We start from the raw sequence: 25,516 nt of genomic DNA, 5'->3' as shown, positions 1-25,516 counted from the left end.
AACATAAATGAAAACAGAATACACTACAAAGATAAGATTTTTAATGTTCAAACGGATAAACTTCATTGTTATTTTGCAAATATTCACTCATTTTGAATTTGAGGCCTGCAACACGTTCAAAAAGAAGTGGGACAAGGGCATGTTTACCACTGTGTTACATCACCTTTCCTTTTAACAACACTCAATAAGCGTTTGGAAACAGAAGACACTAATTGTTGAAGCTTTGTATGTAGAATTCTTTCCCATTCTTGCTTGATGTACAACTTCAGTTGCTCAACAGCCCAGGGTCTCCATTGTTGTATATTGCACTTCATAATGCGCCACACATTATCAATGGGAAACAGGTCTGGACTGCAGCTACTATGAAGCATGCTGTAGTCTTGCTGAAATAAGCAGGGACATCCCTGAAAAAGATGTTGCTTGGATGGCAGCATATGTTGCTCCAAAACCTCTATGTACCTTTCAGCATTAATGGTGCCTTCACAGATGTGCAAGTTACCCATGCCATGGACACTAACACACCCCCATACCATCAAATGCTGGCTTTTGAACTTTGCCCTGACAACAATCTGGACAGTCCTTTTCCTCTTTGGCTCGGAGGACACGCTGTCCATGACTTCAACAAACAATTTGAAATGTGGACTCGTCAGACCACAGGACACTTTTCCACTTTGTGTCAGTCCATCTCAGATGAGCTCGGGCCCAGAGAAGCCGGTGGCATTTCTGGGTGTTGTTGATATATGGCTTTCACTTTGCATGGTTGAGGTTTAACTTGCACTTGTAGATGGAGCAACGAACTGTGTTCACTGACAGTGGTTTTCTAAAGTGTTCCTGAGCCCATGTGGTAATACCCGTTACAGAATGACGTCAGTTTTTACTGCAGTGCTGCCTGAGGGATCGAAGGTCACTGGCATCCAGTGTTGATTTTCGGCCTGGCCACTTACTTGCAAAGATTTCTCCAAATGCTCTGAATCTTCTGATGACATTATGGACTGTAGATGATGAAACTGTATGTTGAGAAATGTTTTTCTTAAACTGTTGGACACAATTGTTCACAAAGTAGTGAACCTCGCCCCATCCTTGCTTGTGAATGACTGAGCCCTTTGGAGATGCTCTCTTTATACCCAATCATGTCACTCACCTGTTTCCAATTAATCATGTAATGCACTATGTAATGTTCCAAACAGGTGTTTTTTGAGCGTTCCTCAACTTTCCCAGTCTTTTGTTGCCCCTGTCCCAACTCTTTTGGAACGTGTTGCAGGCCTCAAAATGAGTGAATAACTATAAAGATTATCTGTTTGAATATTAAATATCTTGTCTTTGTAGTGTATTCAATTGAATATAGGTTGAAAAGGATTATTTATGTTTTACACAGCGTCCCAACTTCATTGAAATTGGGGTTGTACCTACTCTGTTTCTCTCCTCCACACATACAGTAGATGTAGTAAGTAATTAAAAGTAAATTTGCAGTATTTGGGTGAGTGTCTGTAAGCACAAGCAAAAAAAAACAAACATTTAAAAAATAAGGTACAATTTTTTGATTTTAGATTTTTAAATTTTAGATTTTTTCGGGAGCACTCTGATTCTTTTAATGATATTAGGTCCTGGGTTTTATATTCTCTTATATTTAACAATGCTAGAAACTATCATGATATGAGTGCATTATTTGAAGGCTAGCTACCTAGGGATACCTAAATAATGGGTAAAATATTTATAAACAAACTATGCAAATAATCACAAGATTAAATAAACTGTTTTCTGAAATATTATTATTTTAGTATAATGGGACTTTACCTAGTTTTTATGCAGATAGACTGAACCTGAATTCTGCTCAACCTCACTGCAGTGTGAGTGTACCATAATGTAACATAGTAAATCATGTATAAATGAAAAGGACCAAGTATGGCAGCTGCCCTCTGTTCATCATTGCTATGCAAACTAGCAGGCAGCCAGGCATCTGTGCTGTCATGTGGCAGAGTAGAAAGCTAAAGTTGGTGAATGACTGAGCTCAGTCAAACAAGCATACATGAGTCAAATTTTACACTTTCCAAGGACTGGCATCATTTCTGCAGCACCAGCATTTACTGCCAATGAAATACTATGTTTTCAATATCAGCATTTATATTTCTAGTTTTATTTGCTAGTGCTGAAATAGTGCAGACCTGTCACACCTTTAAACAATTGAGTAATGTTATGAAAAACAAAGAGTAGGGCTGGCTTCATTAACTGTAGGCTAGCTAACATTATTCCATGTATCATTGAAGAGAAGATAAATAAAGGATGGTGTGTAACTTCTAAAGTATAAGAGACACATCATTTAATTTCACCTAACATGTTTAATTCTAGTTTAAAATGTTGATAAAGCTTTGCCTATTAGGAAAAAAGAAAATATACCAAAATACAATGGCAAATGGGCTACACCCCACTGGATAGCCAAATGCATGCATTTTCACCTTCCATTGCACATGTCTAATATAACATATATTCACTGGGGTATATATTATTCCCCTGAAATGAGACAAATGAATAAACTTTGAATGGTGCTTTGGCTAAGCTTAATCTGTATTTATGAAACCAGCACCTAATTATTAACCTGTCAGTTACTAATTCTGCTGGTTGCAGTCTATAATGCCCAGGAAAAAATAGATGCTGAATTTGTCTAAAAACTGCCTTAGGGACTGTGTTGTTTGAAAACATTAAAACTGGGTTTTCCACAGCAATGCCAGTAAATCTTGAAGTAGGAGCATATTACGAACAAACTGCATGATTATGAATAAGTGAGCCTAATGGGTTTTAGCTTTGTGCGAGTGCTATAGGATGGAGATTGTCCTATTTCCCCACTTAAGCTGCTGCCCTTACAGATTTTCTCCCATATTTCAGTCATTGCCCTTTTTTCAGTCCATTTTACCCTTTTACCTAGAAGTCCAATCACAGAATGCTACCAGCACATACAGATATGGCATTTCTATTTTATATATTTATTTAATATTTCATTGTTTAATAGTAAGTAATATTTGTCACCACCAACAGCTAACAAGGGAGTAAACACAGCATTATGCATAAATTCATGCTTGCATTTTCGTCCAGTGAGAATAATGTTAAAATTATGGCACAAAGTCCTCTTTTCGTCACAAAACGAAAACCTAGTAAAAAAACAAAACAAAATAAACAAAAACAAAAAACCACTGAACACAAACAAGTCTTGCTCTTGTTGACTCCTCTGTGGACACATCATCATTCAAAAGACATAGAACCTGAATCAGAAGTGCAATACTTAGCTGGCCTTCATAAATCAGGCCCTTAGTCAGAGGGAAAGAAGCAAAGATTTCATCAGTGAGAATTATTACACACTCAAAGCAAATGTTCATTCTCTAAGGCTATTCCCAGTACTGCTGAAGATCTCTCTCTCTCACTCTCTCTCTCTCTCTCTCTCTCTCTTACACACACACACACACACACACACACACACACACACACACACACACACACACACACACACACACACACACACAGGGAAAATGATTCAGACATGAAAGCATCAATTAATGGAACATCTTCAGTTAATCAGAATTCAATATTATATTTGAGCAGTTATAAAGGAAATGGTGTGTGTGTGTGTGTGTGTGTGTTACAAATGTTTCCAGCTCAAGAGGGAATTTGCTATTCATAGGCTCAGGCCAGCTGGAAAAAGACATGATTATTTTGTCTCTGCACAGATAGTGGAAAATTCCCAGTAAGTGTTCAATGTTTTGATGTCTTACAATGTTAAATGTGAGACATGAGGGTCTTGAGCTACATATTTTATTAAGAATATTTAAAAAATAAACTATAAACACCTGTGAATATTACAGGCATGTGGTATAATACACATGTACAAACACAACTTGGCAGTCCTTCATAGAGGTGGGTAGCAACTTTTTAGTCAGGCACATGTTCTCAAGTCAAATGTTCATAGGGTGACCTAATCTGAGATGGTGAAAAAGAGGACACGTCTGGGGGGAGGGGGGGGGGGGGGGGGCTCTTGCTCCTTGCTACCGTTGTATGCTTAGCTGAACCTTTGTGTGCTTTTAGGTCCTTTACACCTTTATTTGCTACACAAAACATGGGAATTTCTTTTTTAATTCATCCGAGAACTTACATTTACGTTTCGGCATAGCTGCTCAAGATGAGGGTAGGTACATGAGCTTTTCCTGATGTAAACAAGGACTACTGATGTGCAGACTGACCAATTAAATGTTAACAGAGAAGGTTATCGACCAATAACGTTAGCTCTACAGTCAGACCGTCCAATCCGAAGATTTTAGTCTACTACACCACTCCCCCTTCTCACTCAAGCGAACCAATCGGAGTAGGGGAGGGCGGGACTAGTTTGTGAACGAAACGCTTCTCGAAATTCTATGTAAGCTCTAGAAAAACAAAATCATTGACGTTTGTGAAATTCCGCCCGGACATTTTTTTAAGTCTAAAAAAGAGGACGTCTGGTCACCCTAGTGTAAAAATGCATCTGCATTATGTGTGTAAATGTTATCTCTATGTAAAATCATTGCCAGGAACATGGGACTCTCCAAAGCATCTGCACATGAGATCAACATGCACTATGCCCAGTATCATTGGTTGTTGGCTGGATATAGGGTTCTGCTGTAGTTTATTTTAGACGTACTATTATTGCATCTAAAACTCCACTTCCTATGCTAATAGATGAGGGATGTACAGAGAACTTCTGCTACAGTTTTGAAGTAAATGATTTAGTCAAAAATCTGAATGGTTACCCCATTAATACCCCATTTATTCAGTCCAAAAAAAAAAAAAGGTTTAGTGTCCACTATTTTTGCTTTATATGAGCTATGGAACTACAAATCTAAAGTTGCTGTTAAGACAAAAAATCAACACACAACCACTTACCATTTAAACGCATGTCTTCAGTTTGAGAATTCAAGAGCAAACTCTTCATTTCAAAAAGAAAAACAGAAGCAATGCATGTCCATCTGCCCACATGTAAGACAGATATATGGGCATTACAGGGCCACAATAAGCAGGTGAATTGGTAAAAGTGAGGTGATCATGAGTATGTATAAAAAGATTGTCCAATAAATGTTCAGTTCTTGCAAACAAATGTGGATCTTAATGACCACATTGTGTTAAACTTCATGAAAGTATTGCCAGTAAGTTCAAAAAGAACAATTCTCGACACATTTCGAGAGGAAAGTGAATAGTTCTGATGAGTGCAGATTGAAGCACTCTTAATCACAAACTAGTATAAATCCAAATCCGTAGACAGGAAGAGGTAAAAACCAGACAAGCAAAAGAGCAATCACACTAGAAAAGGTAAATACTAAAGAATAAACCAGGACAGGAAATAGAAATCAGAAACACAATATAAAGACAGCTCAATAAGAGTTTGCAAATGTTAGGAGTGACCAAAACTCTGCCCTTCTTCTCCAGACCTCTGAAGTTGGTGCCAGAGCTGTCCATCGGCACCACGTGATATCCCAGAACCCTGGGAGTTGCAGTTTTTGAAACAATGTGGTGAAGGACTATAGGACGACATGCTCTGTCATCAACTACTGAGCATAGTAATGTAAAAAGATTCCAGAAATATGGAGGAATCTCTGTCAATATATGGTAAGGCCAGGGAGTCTGTTAAATGTTTTAGACATTCTAACCCTCAGAGAGAACTGAATAAAAACTTAATGTTACTGTGATAAAGGGGTTCTGGTGTTTTTTCATTCATGCATTGTCTGTGATGGCTTATCCACTACAGGGTCATTACACAGTCTGCAGCAGCATCAAGAAATGCACCCTAAAGCTCTGTTGCACAAGTAGAAAGGCAATATATTCAATTCTATGCATGAATGCTGCTGATGCCCAAGCTTCTTTGGGCATGGGTTCAACTCAGATGGTCTAAAAAATATTATTTTAGCAAGACAATGCTATTCTGCATGTGCTACTTGTACCGCAATTTGTACTTCAGCTCCCAAGTGTATAAAAACGTAATTAAAGGGAAGGGTGATGTAACAGTAGTAAAATAGTTACAATGAATGAATGAAGGACAAAAGATTCTTGCGTTTACTTTTACGGAAATAGGATTTGGCCAAACTGAAGTCCTGGATAAGGCTGGAAAGGTATGAGTCAAGTTTTGATGCTATTTACAGCAATTAATTTTGATGCTTCTATTGTTCAGAAATGTCATCCCCAGAGCTCAGATTAAAAACACCTTTGCAAACACATGTAAACATAAAATATATTGTTTGTTTTTAGTCCTTTTATTTTTATTTGAGTCTTTCTTTGACAGAAGAACAATACTGGTAAAGATTTGGTTAGTTTACCCATCTCTGGTTACACACCAAATACGCACTTTTATACCGTATATAAAAAAATTTATTGTACAGTATATCGCAATATGAACTAAACTTGAAAAACAAAAGCAAATTTGAACCCTGTGAAGCACAATAGTCTGAAATGTGTAGAATTCTTCAAAGACCACAGCAGGAGGACAACTAAGATTAAAAAACACATACAAATAAAGAAAATCTACCCATATCCAACTATCCAGCTTTCTGTGTGCTCCGGAAATTTCTCCAAATTCATGCTGCTTTCAGATAACCGATGTGTGAATATGTAAACACTTCAGGTGCTGGCTGTAATAGAGGATAGAAATTACTGGTGTCATAAACACACACACACATACATAAAAAATAAACACACAATATCTCCTGCTGTAATTGTCCTTTTCCTTTTGTTTCTTCCTCCTGGTCTCTCCCCTGCTCACAACACTCTCACTCTTATGTCCCTAAAGGCAGCAGGCCACAAATAATCACTAATAAGTCTCAGCTTTTATGTCCTTTACAGCTCTCTAGCAAACACAGTTTATGCCTGGGCTGCAGATGATTAATGAGACAGGCCTGTGTTTTCCTGAATTGATCCTGAATACATCTGTAATCGGAGATGGCACACATCTTCATGCTCCAGCAGTGCGTTCGGAGCAGGACACAGCAGCTCATACCATACTCAATCACGCCCTTCCATCCTGTCCATCAGTGCTCTCTATCCACTAATCACTGTCAGCAACAAACCAAACTCTAAACTCGACAACAAACAAGGACATTATGACAAATGGCAACACAGATAATAACCGCATTTATACATAACTATGATAAGGCCTCTGACTCTATCTGTGTTTGAAGTCTGTGATCAGCAGAGGCCCGACAGAGTCAAAGTCAAGCTGTAGAGCAAAAGCATTTCATTGCTGTCCAAAAACACACACACACAAAACGAGGTCACGGAGGTTGGGTCTTATATATTTTTTAGAGCTAAAAATAAAACAACTGAAAAAAAAGGAGTTCACGACTTTCCTCTGAGATGGGTGCATGTATAATTAAGCTTAGATTTTTTACTTAATGTCCAAGGTGTGTTAATATCAATGCCTGGAGTAAAGGCAACTGTATAAAATTGTTAAATATTAATGTTCTACAGTAAATTATCAACACATTAATAAATGATCTAATTTAACAATGCCTAATAAACAATGTGGGTGGCACAGTAGTGCAACCGGCAGTGTTGCTGTCACACAGCTTCAGGGTTCTGGGGATGTGGTTACGAATCCTGTCTGAGGTCACTGTCTGTGAGAGTCTAGTGTTTTATCCCTGTGTCTGCAGGGGTTCCTTTCAGATGCTCTGAAAAGTGTGAGTGAAAGTGTGAGTGTGTGATGCTCTGCAATGGACTGGCACCCCACTCACAATGTCACAATGTGTTCCTGTCTTGCACCCAGTGATTCCATGTAGACCCTCCCCAGGCCTGAACAAGATAAAGAGGTTTCAGAAAATAAATGTATAAATAATATACAATGTAGACACCTGAACAAAAATTCATGCATAACTTTTCCAGCAAATAAAGTAATAAACACTCAGTATTAAAACTATAGTATGGTGCTGCTCACATATAAAGCACTCAACAGCAGAGATGAGTGATAAGGTATAGATAGCTGCAACCTCAGTGGAGTATCCTCTGATAACTTAGTTATGGATAATTCCAATTTCATTTTTTACAGTACCCATGTGATTTGCAAGCAGAAAGACCTCAGTATTGTCATAGTTATATTAAAAATACATTGTGCAGAATAGTTACCAAGATGTTTCAGTAAGAATGAATGGATTTGTATAGCGGTAATCTAGCAATGCAACTCAAGGACAACCTAAAAGTGGTGGTATCTAAGCATCTTGAGGCCATTTCACCTGAAAAAGGACAGTAGTGATTTTCTCCTGTTTTTGACCCATAAGAGCTATTAGAAATGATAGGTTTTTCAAGGTGAAGCTACATGTAATAGTTCCACACAGGCAACAGTTGAAAAGAGCATTGAGCAACCTCCAGCGGCCAAATTTGCAGTTCCTGTGCGTTCTCTGAAAACACAGCAAAACAGTCCTCACCTAGAGCTAGACACACTGCCATACGTTTGCGCTTCATGTGTTTATCTCCTCAGTGACAATGCATCAGGATTGCTTTGATGTTGTATTACAAGTATCACATAGGGCTGAGATAACCCATGGGTGAAGATTATTGAAGGTTTTATTCACCAAAATATAATCACTGTTATATTACATAAAATAATACTTGCATCAAAATATTAAAATATGATATTGCACTATAAACCATTTCAATGAAGCTAATAGAATTATGTTCTATTATTTAGAACATATTTATTATAATAAATGACACATGGTGAAGCACAGAATGAGCACTGAATATTACCCCTTCTCTCACTGTTTATTTCTCTGCGTGTGTGTGTGCGCGAGGGAGGGAGTGAGAGAGGGAGAGAGAGAGAGAACTTCCATGTGGGGACAACACACAATTGATTTTATTTTAAATCTCTACATTTTAAAATGAAACACTTTTAAAGGTTAAGGTAAACACTAGGGTTAAGCAAAAAAATGACTATAAGTGAATGGGAGCAAACCTGTGTGTATGTGTGTAAAGGAGAGTATGTTTGTGTGTGTGTGTGTGTGTGTGTGTGTGTGTGTGTAATAGACTGGACAGATCTTTGGCATGACAGGAGCAGCCTATTTAAATTCTAATTACCTTCAGCGCAGGCAGCCTAGTGTCAGAGGCTAAAAGAGGCACACACTTCATCCCATCTCTCCTCCTCTCCCTAACCCCCTCCAACACCACCCCACAGAGCACTGAGTTGGAGGAGGATGAGTTGAGGGGGGGCATGAGTAAGATAGAACAGACAGCAGGGTCGCTAAAGGCTAATTAATTTCTTTTCATAATTTCTCATGCAGCAGGGCAATCCATTAGATATGGCTGGTTATAAATCATTCTTGCTTCACAATACAGGCGTGTGGCAGTCTGTGTGTGTGTTTTTGTGAGGGGGTGAGGGGTGGGGGTGTAAAAAGGATTAGGGTGTGGGTGAGTACATGTGTGTCTATAGCCCTACATTTATCTGGCATGTGTGAAGCCTTTCCCAGTGGTGCCTAACAGGTTAACAGTCTGACAGACAGATATGCAAAGAAAATTCCTACACTTACATTCTTAAAATTAAAGCTCACAGAGTTCTTTGGAGTAAGGCAGTACAAATACATGGTTCTCTAATTAACTGTTTCTGTAACTGAGATGTTTGAAAGAATGGTGTATATTATGAGGAGGCTCTTTAAAAGAAGCTTACATGCTCAATGTCAAACTTTGTTAGATCCTCTAACTCACAGACTTTATTTATAAAGAATCATATTCCTATAATGAATCGAAAGTGTTTTTCTATGGAATCAAGCCAAATAATAATGTGAAAATTTACCTACAAAAGTTTTTATTACTAACTGACTGATACTCATTGTAGACACACACAAACAGAAATATTCCCCTGGTGAGCTCAAACAGAAGCATTTCCCTAGTGGGTGGCACTGTACACCTGCATAATTTAAGTGATGCAGTTTGTTTAAGATTCAAGAATTATTTTGTATCAAAGACAGACAGCTTCACTGCACAATAAAATTCTTACTCTGCGCTATTGAATGTCATTGTGCAATGTAACTGTGTTTCTCTGTGTATATGGAAATAAAGCCTATGTTATGTCCACTATTGTTAATGGTATTGGTGTTGTTTCTCTATACATTTAATGCTGCCACAATTTGTCTATACGCTCCAAATCCTCATAAAAAAAGACATTTCTGTACAGTGCATAGAGAATATGTTACATACTGTGACAGAACCTAACATGACCACACACACACACGGAAATCTAGCTTCACATCAGTGAAGAGGTTATCAGAGATTATACCTCCCTTCTAAAGTGGATCTTGAGGATGAACTCCACTAGCTGGTGTGCACTTCAACGCAAGAGCTGGAACACTATTTATAACAACCATTTGTCCTGGTTTATGTGTGTGTGTGTGTGTGTGTGTTTGCATGCACGTGCATGTATGTGTGTTTGCGTGTGTTTTTGAGTCATCATAAGCAGATGATAATGATGCCTCCTGTAGAGCCACTCCTTCCTTATCAGTGCACGCCCTTCACAAGTGCATTTTCATTTAATGCATGTAGGCACTCTAAATGTACTGTAATTATACACACACACACACACACACACACACACACACACACACACACACCATCTGTTGCAACTCTAAGGGACACCAGGCATAAAACGAGCTGAAAGCAGACAACAGCTATTCATCCCTGCTATTGTCTGAGAGCACTTTCAACTCTCCAAATCAAACATGAAGAGGGCTATCCCTCTTCTGCTTTCTTTTCTGCCTCTCTCTGTCTCTCTCTCTCTGTCACTCTGCCCACCCCTCTTGCCTGCTTGACTGCACCCTGTATCACATTCTCTCCATCTCGCACTCTTTCGTTTTTGCAGTGATGGTCCATTTCTCACCGTGGAGCAGCATAGGTGCAAGAGGGCAGGCAGAGTAGCTGTTAGTAGAGCCATTACACTAAGCCCTCAGGCCCCACAAAGTGAAACAGAAAGAGAGAGAGTGTGTGCGTGTAAGTAGGAGGTCATGGCGGTAACAGAGTTTGTCCCCTTTTGTGATTGCATATATATATATATATATATATATATATATATATATATATATATATATATATATATATTGGGGCTGTTAAATAATTACTGTAATGAGTTGTGATTAATCACATTATATTGTGTAATTTGTCTTACTTCCTTAAATTTGACCCTGCTGAATATTTTATTCCAGTTCCAAAGTAGCACATGTTTAACAGCTATGTGTGTGGAGAAAAAAAAGTTTCTTTAGACAGAGCAAAGGTATTGTTTAAAAGCCATTTAATAGCTGTTTAAAACACAACATCAAACATAATGCAAGCATCTGTACTTCAGCCTGAACTTCTACTGAGGTCTGAAATGAAGGAAAGGTTCATATTAGGTATGAACAGTTTGAAGTGTGACAAGAGCATGGCTTCATAGACACAAAATGCCTGCCTGAAGTCCAGATCTGTCTCCTATAGCGCTTCATGTACAGAAGCATCAAGCAGTGGTGAGCACAGTGTGTGCGCGGGCCAGCTGAAGTCTTGTATATACCTGTGTATGTATTCTGCTCAACCCTTCATTCTTGGTCTATATCCACATATGCCCATGTCAAAGGCGCACACCCATACCCTCACAGACACACACACACACACACAGTAAGAAACTATTTGACTACTCAGGTGTTTTGTGTTCTGTAAGCTCTCTTTCTAGGAGTGATTTCAGGGGCAAACTGATTTATTCTCAGATAATGTTCACACTCAGAAATGCCCCCACAGTAATAAATCAGCTGCTGCTACAGCGTGCCTAATGGCCTGGAAACTTGATTTCCTGCCACTTCAGCTGTTCTACAGTCCAACCCAGTGAGATTAGTGCTGAATTATGAGAGTCAGAGTGAGTCACATACACATGCATATTCAGAGAAGGCACAGATTCACAAGTTTTGACTCTGCATTAACAAGTTAGTCAGGGGTTAAAACTTAGCTAAGTCACAAAAGAATGATTTGGAAAAAACCTGGTTACAGATATTTCTACTTTTCCTCAGATGTGGTCAAATAAAACCAAAGTATTACTTTAAACATGGCTGGAGGTTAATGATGAAATCTGACGGTGCAAGTCAATAATCATTCATTCATTCATTATCTGTAACTGCTTATCCAGTTCAGGGTCGCGGTGAGTCCAGAGCCTATCTGGAATCATTGGGCGCAAGGCAGGAATACACCCTGGAGGGGGCAAGTCAATCATCAGTTTAACATATTTTATAACTATATCCACAAAACTGACCCACTCAAATGGTTCTGCGTTAAGGCGAGGTTGACCTTGCCATCTGGTGTAGAGTACAATTTCACTTACTCTAAACTACAAAAATGAACAGAAGATACTTTGTATCTGAGATGGAAGCCATTTTAACCCAAAGTTTCTCTTTTGTGAGGGATAGCCCACCTTTCTAAATTCTGGTTTTGGTGTTCAGCTCAACGATTGTAAGTTGTGTCCATTTTAATAATTTGAAGTTTGTCGTAAAATAAACAATTTGCATGAAGTTGAACTTGGACATAGTTTATATTTGTGTAAGATTGTGGGGTAACTACTGACTTTTTTTTAATCATTATTTGTTAGTAAAGTTAGTAAATAAAACTTTCTCTCACTCAATTAAATTAAATTCAATTTGTTTTGTTGGCATGAAATATTAGTTACATTAGTACTGCCAACGCCTGGGTTCCAATTTTAAAAGCTTTAAGAGGAAAATATATATTTAAATGTTGGTGTGTGTCTTTGTGTGTGTGTGTGTGTGTGTGTGTGTGTGTGTGTTCATGTGTGTCTTGGTCTGTGGGTTTGGCAAGATCACTCACTCCTGCGATGGCAGACGAGGACTTCTCTTGGACTTCTCAGCTCTCTCTGTGTTCTAACAGATATTGGAGTCTGTCTGGGTCAGGGCTGTGAAAGAGTGGTGTTTATTACTGATGTATGTGTAGAATTCTTTGCAGATTTGTGTCTTTGTGTATTTTGGGCATTCTGTGAGGAAGTGCTGCTCTGTTTCAGGTTGACTGAACCTGAACTTCTGGCAGAGTCTCTTTTCTCTCTCTCTCTGTCGCTCTCTCTCTCTCTACTGAACAGTCACTGGATTAGGAACACATTCTGTGTATCTACATGCATTGTCCATTTTGTAGTTCTACAATTACAGACTGTAGTCTTTTTCTCTGCATACTTTTTATTCCAATTTCACCCTGCTTTTCAATGTTCAGAACCCCCCAGAGGACCACCACAAGCAGGTATGATTTGGGTGGTGGACCATTCTCAGTGCAGTGCAGTGAGAGGTCCAGACTGGGTATGGATGTACTTTTGTGTCAAAAGTTCTACAAAATCAAATAAATCTGCAAGCAAAATTCTTAATCATGAACAGGAAGTATACTTTCTGAATGCAACATATTGGTTCTGAAATTTCTTTGCTTCTGCTGTGCCTTTTTTTTTTTTGGGCTGATGATTTTTGGAGCACTTTTCACAGGTGGGAGGGTCTTAGAAAAAGACTTGAATCTCCATTGGTCACTGATTTTGGACTGACAGGTGAATTGAAACTTCCTTTGGGATCTAACCGCACCCTCCTGTGGGGTTGTTAGAGTTTTTAAAGCCCTCACTGTCACTGCTGGACTGAGAATAGTCCATCAACCAAAAATATCTTGCCAGCATCCTGTGTCCACTGATTATATAAATTAAGATAAGACATTTCTATAATAGTCCCACAGCAATATAATTATAGCATGGCACACAACAATAGCAGGCTAAAAAAAAAAAAAAAACACAACAACATAGAAACCATTCTTTCATTTATTCATTATCTGTAAGAGTCACAGTGGGTCCAGAGCCTACCTGGAATCATTGGGCACAAGGTGGGAATACACCCTGGAGGGTGCACCAATCCTTCACAGGGCAACACAGACACACACCAATAATGTGAAAATATATTCATATACATTAACTTGTATTGCACATATACAGGAAAATTATACTGCATATTGGTATGAAACGACATGATACCAAACTTGCAAGACCAACAAACAGTGCAGCAACAGATAAGCTACTGTCTCTGTTTTTACATCTACAAAGTGAAGCAACAAATTAGGTATGTCTAACAGAGTGGACAATGAGTGAACACCATGTTTAAAACTTGAGCAACACTGCTGTGTCTAATCTGCTTGGACCAGTGCAACACACAGTAACACAAACCACCAACACATCAGTCTCATTGCAGCACTGAGAATGATCCACCACAGACAAAGAATTATCATTCCTGCTCTGTAGTGTTCCTGACCATTAAAGAGCAGGGTGAAATGAGGTTGCAGAGAAACAGGTGGACTCTAGTCTGTAATTGTATAACTACAAAATGTTCCTGTTTGGTCAGTGGAGCTGAAAAACGGACAATGATTGCAAGGTAGGTACTGCTAATCCAATGATCATCCTATATATATATATATATAAATAGGCAAAATTTGGGCATTAATCTTGGCTTTTATTGACTATTTATATTTGATTTTTTGCCAATATATACATACATCCCGCACATATACAGTGCACAGATTCAGGGGCGATCCCACTTCTACTTTTACTACTGTTTAAAACATTTGTAAGAGAGGAATATAGAGGCAGATGTAGAGAGACAATTAAAAAAAAGGTTTGTGTGTGTGTGAGAGAGCTTGTATGTGTGTGAAAGAACCAGTGAGGTGTGTGTTTTTTTGTGATTGTGCTTACTTGGAGCAGTGAGGTGTGGGGATGGGGTTTGTATATGTGCTTGCTTTCATTGCTTTACTGCTCACCCAACACTTTTTCCCTCTCTGATGTAAGTGAGCATTTCCTGCTAGGTGTGCAGGAAATTTTTGCTTATTGCTCCCTTTAACATGGCCACAGCAGTTTCCAGCATCAATCCAGCTGTCTGAGCGCTGGGCTGCAGTGAGGAGCCAAGTGTGACCTGCTTCAGCTCCACTGTGCCCAGCGCCAGGCAGGAGGTTAAACTCTGCGTCTCCCATAGCCTCTGATATTACAATGCTATTACTGAAAAGTGCTGAGAGTCCCTTAACTGCTAAACACTTGCCTTAGGAAAGCTGCTCTCAGGGGCTGAAGTATAATCGCACCGTGACCCCCAATGAGAATTTAGCACTCACTTAATGTTTGTGAGATCTGAGAGTGGACCAGGGGCATTATGCTACCGCTGCAGTTTGTAACAGTGTGTTGGCTACCACACACACTGCTGCAAATCGCTGACACGGGTACACTGTTTATTGGAGTGTTTCTAACATTTGTATTTTATTTGCAATGTAAAGATAGTTGTTGCAATGTAAAATGATCATTTTAATTCCTTTTTAATCCAGTTTTAAGTTTATGTAACTAGTACAACTCTTGTTACTATATGAACCAGGTCTAGGTTTGGTGTAAAGTTAGTAATAATTAATAAAATAATTGGCTGAGACCAGGATTAATATTTGCAAATATATTTATATATGGCAAATACAGGGAGAAAATGGGGTTGTAGGCCATCTTGGAGGATAGAGTAGTGATTTAGGCTTCATCTTAACAGTGTTATTTATACTTTTAAAGCATATTTTTTGCTCCAAATCTAGTGTAGCCTCACACTGGTGACAGCAATGGGAAAGAGGAAATGGAGCCTTGAAGATTAAAGTATACAGCACGTTCAGTAGGAGGGACTTAAACGTGATTGGCTCATGTTCTCAAAATAAAAGAGGATCTGTTCTCTTGTGAAATGCAATATTATTAATACATTTTAGTGGCTATTCAGTATTCATAATAATTTTCCTATGTCCAGTGCAAAAGGCGTGTTGGAGGGGTATTAGATCTCCAGTATTCAACTGCGGAACCGTGGAACTGTGTTGCCTGGAGTCATCTAGCAGTGATCTTGGGCAGCCTTAGTGATCCGGTATTAATAATCCTACATCAGCACCACTTCACTGATGGGGTACAAACACCCTATTAATACCTTCTATTTCAAAACATACAATGGGAGAGCAGATTTCTACAAAATTAGCCTTGGATTCTGGGGCTAATATGCACTTTCTCTATGTAAAGCCACTTTTTAATGCAAGCAATAACAGCATAGTAACAGCACAATGAAACTGGAACCATAAAAATTGTTCTACTTGATGAACTATTGACATGTCATTTTCAAACTTTGATCCACTCAGCGTACTGTCTTGAATAGTCTGTCTGATGTAGCACAGACAGGAATAATATGTGTGATGTCTCTGTGAGTGTGTGGTAAGTATAAGGTCAGTATAATGATGTATATTGGATGGATGTATATTGGGAGGCTTGGGCCTGGCAGCTGCTCTCCCTCACTCACTCTTTCTCTAGACACAACACTAATAGACTCCAGCTGGATTATCAGGGCGGGGGAAACTATTTCTCACTGACTAATCTCTTCATTATAGATGGCGGCTGAAGCATAGACAGCTGCCCACTGGAGGCCTGAAACTAGGGGCACTATTGAGTCCCTGGAATCTGAAGAGGTACAAAAAGATAGCATCAAACGCAAGTACTTGACCATTCCATTATTAACATGAAGAGAGCTCACTTGCCAGAAGATCACACTGGGTTTTATAGAGGTAAAACTTTAATTCAGGTATCAGACGAATAATGCTCTCTTCATACATTCTTACAACTTTAGTACATCAAAATGCACTTACTGATTATCCAGTAAGGAAGAGAGGCTTGCCCTCATGACCCTGCTATTTTGTGCAATGAGCTGATGCGTGCTGTCTATAATCCCCCAGAGCAAGATCCTACACAGGCAATGCAGAAGGTTTTACTGTCCACCAGGGTGGATTGCATGAAGTCTAGTCACTTATACTAGCCATAAACAGACACAGCGAGGGTACACACATACACTCACACACTGGCACAGAGACTGTACAAAGACTCACACACTACACAAAGACTCTCTCTCTCTCTCTCTCTCTCTCTCATATATATATATATATATAAGAAAAAAAAAATCATACAATCCCATCCACCATATACTTCCTTAAACAGACACACAAGCCCACGTTTTTTCTTTCTCCCACATTTTTCATTTTTGTGTCTAGGGCTGATAAGAGCCTATGCATCCTTACAAAGCCACTATATCACACTGCTTCTGATTTAGATACTACATCTGCACTGTAGCTCCACTTCCGCCGATATCATTCTTATGCATCTATCTCCACATTTGCCTTTATCTCACCACAGCCATACATCAAACACAGCAGAAACACCATGGTAATGAAGCCAGTGACCAAGAACCTTCCGGCAAAACACTGAATCAGAGAAAAGGAATGAGAAAAGCAAAAGGGAAAAAAAATCAAAAGCAGGAAATGAAAAAGAGTTGCAGCTTGCCAACCTGCTCCAATGAAAGCGATGTACCCTCAAATGAGCTGCTCAGAAGCTTGTGATAACACAATATAATCACCCTCAGAACCTCAGTTTATCAACTTATTTTACTAAATCAACTACATATTTTTAATTCCTATTTCACAAATTTAGCCTTTTGACAGGCAGTAGATATATTTTATTGTATTTGTTCTTATTTTGGGTTTTGTATGTTATCTGCTTTTCTATATTATCTATTCAGAATAAAGATCAAATAGATCAGAATTTTAAAGTCTGTATAGTAAATAATTATTTGGTTCAAAATAATCTGATATATTTATTAATCATTTAGCATTCTTCTGTAGCATGAATTTGGAGTTGTTTTTTGGACAATTGGAAATTGGAGTAGATTTTGTTTTGCATGTATTTCCCAACATCTCCACACAGTAGGTCATGTATGAAACTATGACAGATCGCTACAGTATATACAGTACACTCCTGGTATGAAGTTGTATACAATATTCCACATTTGTTTTTTACATATTTAATTTTACAACTTAATTTATGATAATGACCACACACAAAAATGTATTTCAACAGACACTTTCTTTTTCCAATTAACTGATTTTAATATTAACCTTATTACCAAATATTATAAACTTTGTTCTACTTAATTTCAGTGATGAATTGTTAATATCAAACAATTTCTGTTTCAAGTTTCATAAGTTTCCACTCGCTGGAGAATCTATTCCAATCTGTTTCCCAGAACAAAGTAAACTAGTATCATAGTTTGTATACAGTATATTCAATTTAGGTCCTAGTACGAACATTTGCCAAACACCACAATTTACCTTCAACAAATCAAGATTGACATTATTTATTTGTACATATTGATATTTTTGTATTTTTTTTATACATGAGTAAGCAATCCCTCTAATACGGTATCTCTACACTTTCTTCATTAATAAACCATGATCAATGGTGTTGATTACTTTCAAGATCACTCAATAAATACCCACACTGTATATTTAGTTGTCTATTACAGCAGACTTATCTTCTACCAATTGCATCATTGCCACTGGGCTGGACCTATTTCTTTTAAAGCCAAAGTGATGCTCACTTAACGGTGCTTTTCTATAAAATGCCCAAGTCTGTTAACAGTTTTTGAAAAATATTTAAGAAAAAAATGAAATGAAACTGGTCTGTACCTGGAGAACTGGTGCCTGTCTTCCCTTTTATAAATGGGAATTACATTTGCTGTTTTCATTTTGCTGGGAAATATACCTGTTTGGAATGATCGATTGCAGATATGTGTGAATGGTTTCACTATGTCTTCTAAGATATTGTGGCGTGTGCAGAGATGGGTATTGCGACACATTTATTAACAAGGGCACTAGTGCAGAAAGGCAAAAATGAACAAGGTAGCGAGATTCAGGAGCACCGCACTCCTGCAGACGCACTTCTGCCAGATGGTGAGCCCCCAACCACAACAGGTCTTGCTGCACACTAACCCCAAACACACAAAGAAAGAAACATAAATGAAAACTCTCTCCAACATGAACAAACCCCCCTAAGCCCCACTCATAGTCCAGCACCACTACAACATTTTAATTATAAGACAGATCAATTTCAAACTAATCAATGGCCTTTTAATTTCAAATATTTCAATCATTCTTTTTCATTAGTATCCCTAATAAAGGTGGAGTGAAAGTTTTATTAAATATATTTTCATCCACACCATCTTTGTTTCTCACCTTCAGAATCTCTGTCACTGACTTTTGTCCAACATTTACAAAATAAACATGTTATCAATTTCTTGTGCATTTAAAAAAAACTGCTATGGTTGACAAAAATAGTTAAATATAGTATGTGTCCTAAACTGTAAATGAGCAAAATGATTAGAGATCCTAGTGTTATTAAAGTATAACAAGATCTACAAAACATGTACAAGAGGTTGTGTTTGAACACTGAAGAAGCACGGCTTACATGAGAAAGAGAGCTGCTGTAACTAACACTGCCAGCCTGAATCTAAATCATTTTATTATTGTGCAGGAAGAAACATCGCAGGGAGAGAAGAGCGGCAGACCTTTAAAGGTGCTAAGAGGCTTTTATGAAGACAAAAGAGTCCATCAATATGCAGCGGCTAGCTCAGACTCTGTGGTCATCACTGCCCGTTTGCTTGTGTCCTATTGATCTGTGTCGCTACACAAAGGGGAGCGCCTCATTGATTAATGTCTTCAACCACGCTAAAGCTATTACACGCTCAAGCACACTAAGTACCCCGCATACACACATCAGCTAATTATCGTGCAGTGGCTTTACACACGCACATACACACTCGCGAAGGCACACAGGTCTGCAGCAGTGGTGCTTTGATGCATGAAGGGACAGAGAAAATGATCAGGCCCCAACACATGCTCTACTACAGCGAGGCAAACAGATGGCTAAAACCTCTGACTGACAGGGGATTTGAAAGAGTTTTATGGTATGCACACCACACTGTCACAAATATGCCGGTGCACACTGGATGTTTAACATGCCACTTCATGATTTACTGGCAGTGACAGGAGGCAGTTTTATCGATCTAAACACACCTTCTGATCTGGAGTGAACAAACAGCAGGCCTTAGAAGAACTGCAAGTTAAAGTCTCTCTCTCAGTCTGTAACTTCTTTTCATTCTTTGGATTCTTCAGATGTTCAACTGCTGTTAAAATGGTGCAAAACCAGGGAAAAAAATCCTAAAATATTATTTTGTATACATCTGTTCATCATTAGTGAAGTTTAAAAAATAGCCTATTAGTTCAAAATCTTGCTTTAAAGCTGTTGTAAAACCAAAGCCCCAAACAGAGAATAATGCTCAACAAACCATTCTGATTCATGTTAATATATATTTTATGGAAGTTACAAAAGATCATTCAATATTTTCTCCTATATGTGCCTTGAAATGAACGTGTTTATTTTGTTTCAGAACAATTATAATAGAATGTGACTTATAAAAATGGACAGACGAGCAAGCTACAATAAAACTATTCCTTTTAAATAGCACAAGTAGCAGATAAAAAAAGCTAGATATTAATGGTGAAGACACTAGAATAATGAATATAGTCCAGTCTGGGAAAGAAAATATCTCCACCTTTGCAAATCATTACTCACAATCTTCCAGTCAACATGGAAAGATAGAACTGCTAGAATTAATATGCTATATGTTGATGATCCCTGCTCTATATATTTAGTATCAACTTAGTACAGTATTTTGTTAGTAATTTTAGACTGTGTGCTTGAATAGTGCTGTTGCATCAGGGGCTTTAACCTGAAGATCACTCAGGGGGTTTTAGGAATGCACTTGGATTGCTACAGTCATAAAAGAAGCCATTCGAATAAATGGGCATCATGTAATGACATAATCAATAGCAATTTTTTTTTCAGATAAGTGGATCAATACAGTGTTGTAGAGCAATGCTGTTTTTGACGCAGAGCCTACGCTACATTTCACGCTGGGAATGTTGCTAACTAACAAAAAAAAAAGAGACTCATTTAACAGATTGCTTATTCAGCTGACCATCGGAAACATTTTCTTTTATTTATTTATTTTTGCACTGCTCTTGTCATACACTGCTTATTGTTTCAATAACAGAAAGACCCAAATTTCATTTGGAACGCACTAGTCTCACTAGTTAGTCTCTTTTACATTGCACATAGCCATGCTTAGCTTTATTACGGTGTGTCTAATTCACATGAAAGATATAATGGACAAAACTGCAGTACTGAAATAGCTTGGTGCTCTGGTGATGAAACTAACGGAGAAATATGGAAGCAGGTCTGAGCAGTAAGAAAGCATTACATTAGCGATGGTGATAAAGTACTAAAGGAAAGCTCATATGGCCTGGCTTATATAAACCAGGGAAAAAGTCATTTAGGGTCTGAATACCCCCACAAATTGCTCTATTCTGCAGCTCCTGAAAATGGCACTAATGAAAGAGAGTTAAAGTGTTCCTCTGTGATAAGAGCAGAGCTCCAGAGTGTTTCTGTATCTCTGCAACAGTGCTGCACACTCAGCATAAAGCACACTCTGAAAAACAGTAGTAAAGCAGAAGCAAATGAAAAAAGTAAATGTGGTGAAGCTGATTGGCTCACTTGTAGATGCGTGTGAGAGATTCTGCAATGATAATACAGATACCACACACTCATGACCCTAAAACAAATTACATATTTCATTTCTGTATGATAAGCCATTGTGTAAAATGGATTAGGTGAAACTTTCTTCTATTTCATATGCTTAATATAAATGTGCAAGAGGTGTTTTATCTTGAAAAATAATATGACTGAGGGGGCTAAGTCCTTTTGCCCTCAGACTGTACAAAGGCCTTCTGAGATGACAGTTATTTAATGGTGCCTCACTTTAAGATCTGTTTCAGAGATTTCTGACTTGTTCCAGAAGCATGTGTCATCACTGTGTGGGATATCTTAACAATAATACACTGATAATCTCTTTATACAAGTGTCACATTCCAAAATGTGGTCACTTTGAACAACAATCAAACATAATCTTAGCATGAAGAGGTGCTAATAACATGCTGTATTTAGTGTGAGGTTTTATCAAGCACTACAATAGAGATAAAATTCATTCAGATATAGCATAGAGGGTAACATAGTGGATAACATTACAGCAGCAAAGGCTGGAATTAGGAGATCACATACCTGTGTACTATTTTTGGGAAAACTCTTAATGCTACATATGGTGTAAACAAGAATAATATTAAACTGTCTCTCTTAATAAGACTGTAATTGCCAAAATGCTGTAAGTGAGTTTAATTAATGTTTGTGCTGCCATATTTTACTTTTTTATTATAAGTGATGAAATGAGTCACATCAAAATCTTTTCATCATTTGGTGACACTACAGTTCATATTGTGTGAACATTTCATGAAATTATAGCTCAACAGAATTGTTCCAAAATTATCTAAAAAAATTAATTCCATAAATTTTTTACATGCTCCTGTAAAGTTACTATTTTGATGGCTGTTATGTTTCGATTAAATATACTTTTATTGTTTCATACATTTCCATTAACAAAGCAAGGCTTTATAGCTGCAGTGAAGTTACCATTTTAAATGGTGGTCTTTTGAGGCTGACCACTGGAATAAAGTATGACTCACACTGTCCTGCAGCTGTCATAGGGTGTGGCCTACAAGCATTCTACTGCACTGATCTAATGCCTAAAGTAGAGGGGTTGAGATATACACAAAATCACTCTCCATATAAAAATATTTATATTTTATTACAATTTTGAACTCAGTAGCTGTCCTTCACAGGGCGGCATGGTGCCGCAGCAGGTAGTGTCGCGGTCACACAGCTCCAGGGGCCTGGAGGTTGTGGGTTCGATTCCTGCTCTGGGTGACTGTCTGTGAGGAGTTGGTGTGTTCTCCCTGTGTCCGTGTGGTTTTCCTCCGGGTGCTCCGGTTTCCTCCCACAGTCCAAAAACACACGTTGGTAGGTGGATTGGCGACTCGAAAGTGTCCGTAGGTGTGAGTGAATGTGTGTGTGTGTTGCCCTGTGAAGGACTGGCACCCCCTCCAGGGTGCATTCCCGCCTTGTGCCCAATGATTCCAGGTAGGCTCTGGACCCACCGCGACCCTGAACTGGATAAGCGGTTACAGATAATGAATGAATGAATGAATGAGCTGTCCTTCACATTGTGTGATTATTACATGATGAATGGACCAACGGAAATGCTCCAAAGTTACTTAGTATAAAATATTTTATGCTGATTTCCAATGAAAGCAAATATTTTTTTTCCTCCGAAGTTACAATTTTGCACATACATGATTTTCATTTGACAGCAATGATATTAGCATTGTTTTTATATGGAGATTGTAAGACCAAATACACTGTAAATGTAATAGTTACAATTTATTCTACACTGCCCAGTCCAAAACTACTGCATTTTAAAAAAGGACTTCTATGTTTGTTGGGGAAATGCTGTTCTCTCAGGTTTGTTTAGGTTCAGAAACTCTGCATTTGTTAAGGTGGGACAGTATATTGGAGGAAAAATAATGACTGTTGTTTGTACGTTTAAGTTAAGTTAAATTTAACTTGTATGTAAGTTTTTATCCACTGTTTGAATTAGCACAGAAATTCATTTCCATCTTAGGAAATCTAAAACAGTAAAAATAAGTCAATATTACTCACCTATGGAGCAAGAATAGGGCAACATCCTCATCTCATTTCATGCCTTTCAACATCATGCCTTTCAACATTTCACCCTTGTCTAAAAAAACTATAGATTTCTTTTCTCTGCAATAAACGGAGAGAAAAATAAACCTAGAATACACTATAAAAAAAAAAAATCCATAGAATGTACGGTAAAAAAATGGCAGCTGTGGTTTCAATGTAATATATGTGGTCACGTTTTTGGCAATCATAAATTTTACATTTAAGAACTGTTTTGTTTACAGTACTTTTTGGTCAAAAACATACACCATAAAAAAGCCATAGTAATTGCATAAAAAATAACAAAGAAACATTGTTTTGCCATAAAATTAACATGTAAATTGTATGACAAATGAGAGAATTGAGACTGAGATATAGCCATATTTAGATATAGCCAAACCGCATCCTATATTCAGTCCTTAAAAGGAGATGTTGCCGAAAGGACCAAAGAAATGTGCAGTATCTGGGTACCACTCTCCAGCAGTTGGAACACAGGCTGATGATGAAATCGTGTATTTTTTTACAGTAAAGAGATGTAAAAATTTGTATTTTGGCTGATAAAATGATTTACTGTATTTCACTGTTACAGAAACTGTTTTCAACCATTTTAGAGTTTATAGTCATTTACTGTCATGGTTTCACAGTTTTCCACCATAAAGTCACAGACATTTTTTTACAGTGTAGTGTTTTTACATTGGGGCTTCATTAATGCGGATTGGTTTCAAGCAGGGAAACAGACTGGAGAGCAGCACATGGTAAGGAAACATGGAAAGTGTTTTTTGATTAAAATTGTGAATGTCACCTTAAAAAAATGGGCCATTTTAACTTAATCCCTCACTTAGGATGAGTGTGAAATTTCAGGCCAAATTTGTTACATTTGTTAGTGGGTTGGATTGTATTATAATTATTATTTTTTTAAAATTTCCCTTCTGCTACCCAGTCAAGATCATTTAGCTGATAGTGTGCCAGTATGAATAGATACTCTTTGATACCAATATGCAATTATGATAAAAATACATTGCCCCAAACAAACCTGGCTTGTAAATATAGCTTGTAAATTTACTGTTCTTTTGAGTACTGACTGTTCAGTGTGCTTAAGCCAGATGATGACCTTTGAGGTGGTTGAAGTGGACAGACTGACAAAGAGCTCCATAAAAGCGTGTGAAAGCCTCCCTACGGAGAGAGTAATGGAGCAGTATGAAGAGATCTCGTGGGTGATAACTGCCCAGTGCCACACTGCATACTAAACCTACAGAAAAGACACCCTAGTACAACTGCATACACCAATTTACTATGACCTTGAGAATACTAGTGCTGCATGGGGATGCTAGGCAAGTATCATGCTTTCACTAATATAAAACACAACTGCAGCATTCTTTTTAATGCTATAAAAAATAGAAAATTATTAAAATGTAACTATCTAAATCTGTGCGTTTAAGGTAAATATTTTTAAGGTCTGATTGGCTGCCCTGCATTGTGTTTCATTCACAAAGCACTTCAGGTTAAAACAATTCTTAAAGTATTAATAAAAAGGGGAGAAATTAACTGCTGTGTGGTGAGGAGGTATATATACAGTACTGTGCAAAAGTATTAGACACCCTATTTTTCTGAGTACAAATTCTGTTATGTATATTTATTTTATGAATTCTGCATTATTAAGTCAATACAAAATCATTTTAGATTTACTTTTCCAATAATAATAATATTAAAAAAATATGTCTGTAAAGAAAGTAACTTTTTAAAAAAGAGGTTGTATTTTTCTTTCAAGTAATAAAGAATTAATTCCATTATTTTTAAGTCATCTTTACTTTCCCACATTTTTTGTAGTCTTTTGCACAGTACTGTATATATGACCAGTATATGCAAGTATTTATTTAATTCATTGTTTATTGCATTTCAAAATGTATTAACAAATTGCCTGTTTTTGCAGCATAGTGGCATAAACAGTATATCGCTGGATCAGAAACATCTATCTAGCCTCTA

At 37.7% G+C, this 25,516-nt stretch overlaps 1 protein-coding gene across 2 annotated transcripts in view; it reads right to left on the bottom strand.

Moving 5' to 3' along the window:
* Positions 1 to 25,516, bottom strand: part of LOC136709731 (heterogeneous nuclear ribonucleoprotein C-like) — a 77,570-nt gene that overhangs the window by 18,456 nt on the left and 33,598 nt on the right. The window lies entirely within an intron of this gene.

Source organism: Hoplias malabaricus, chromosome 11 (genome assembly GCF_029633855.1).
Source record: "Hoplias malabaricus isolate fHopMal1 chromosome 11, fHopMal1.hap1, whole genome shotgun sequence".
In the NCBI taxonomy this organism is placed as follows: domain Eukaryota; kingdom Metazoa; phylum Chordata; class Actinopteri; order Characiformes; family Erythrinidae; genus Hoplias; species Hoplias malabaricus.
Note: the sequence above shows the minus strand (reverse complement) of the source record. Positions and strands in the feature narration are given on the sequence as shown.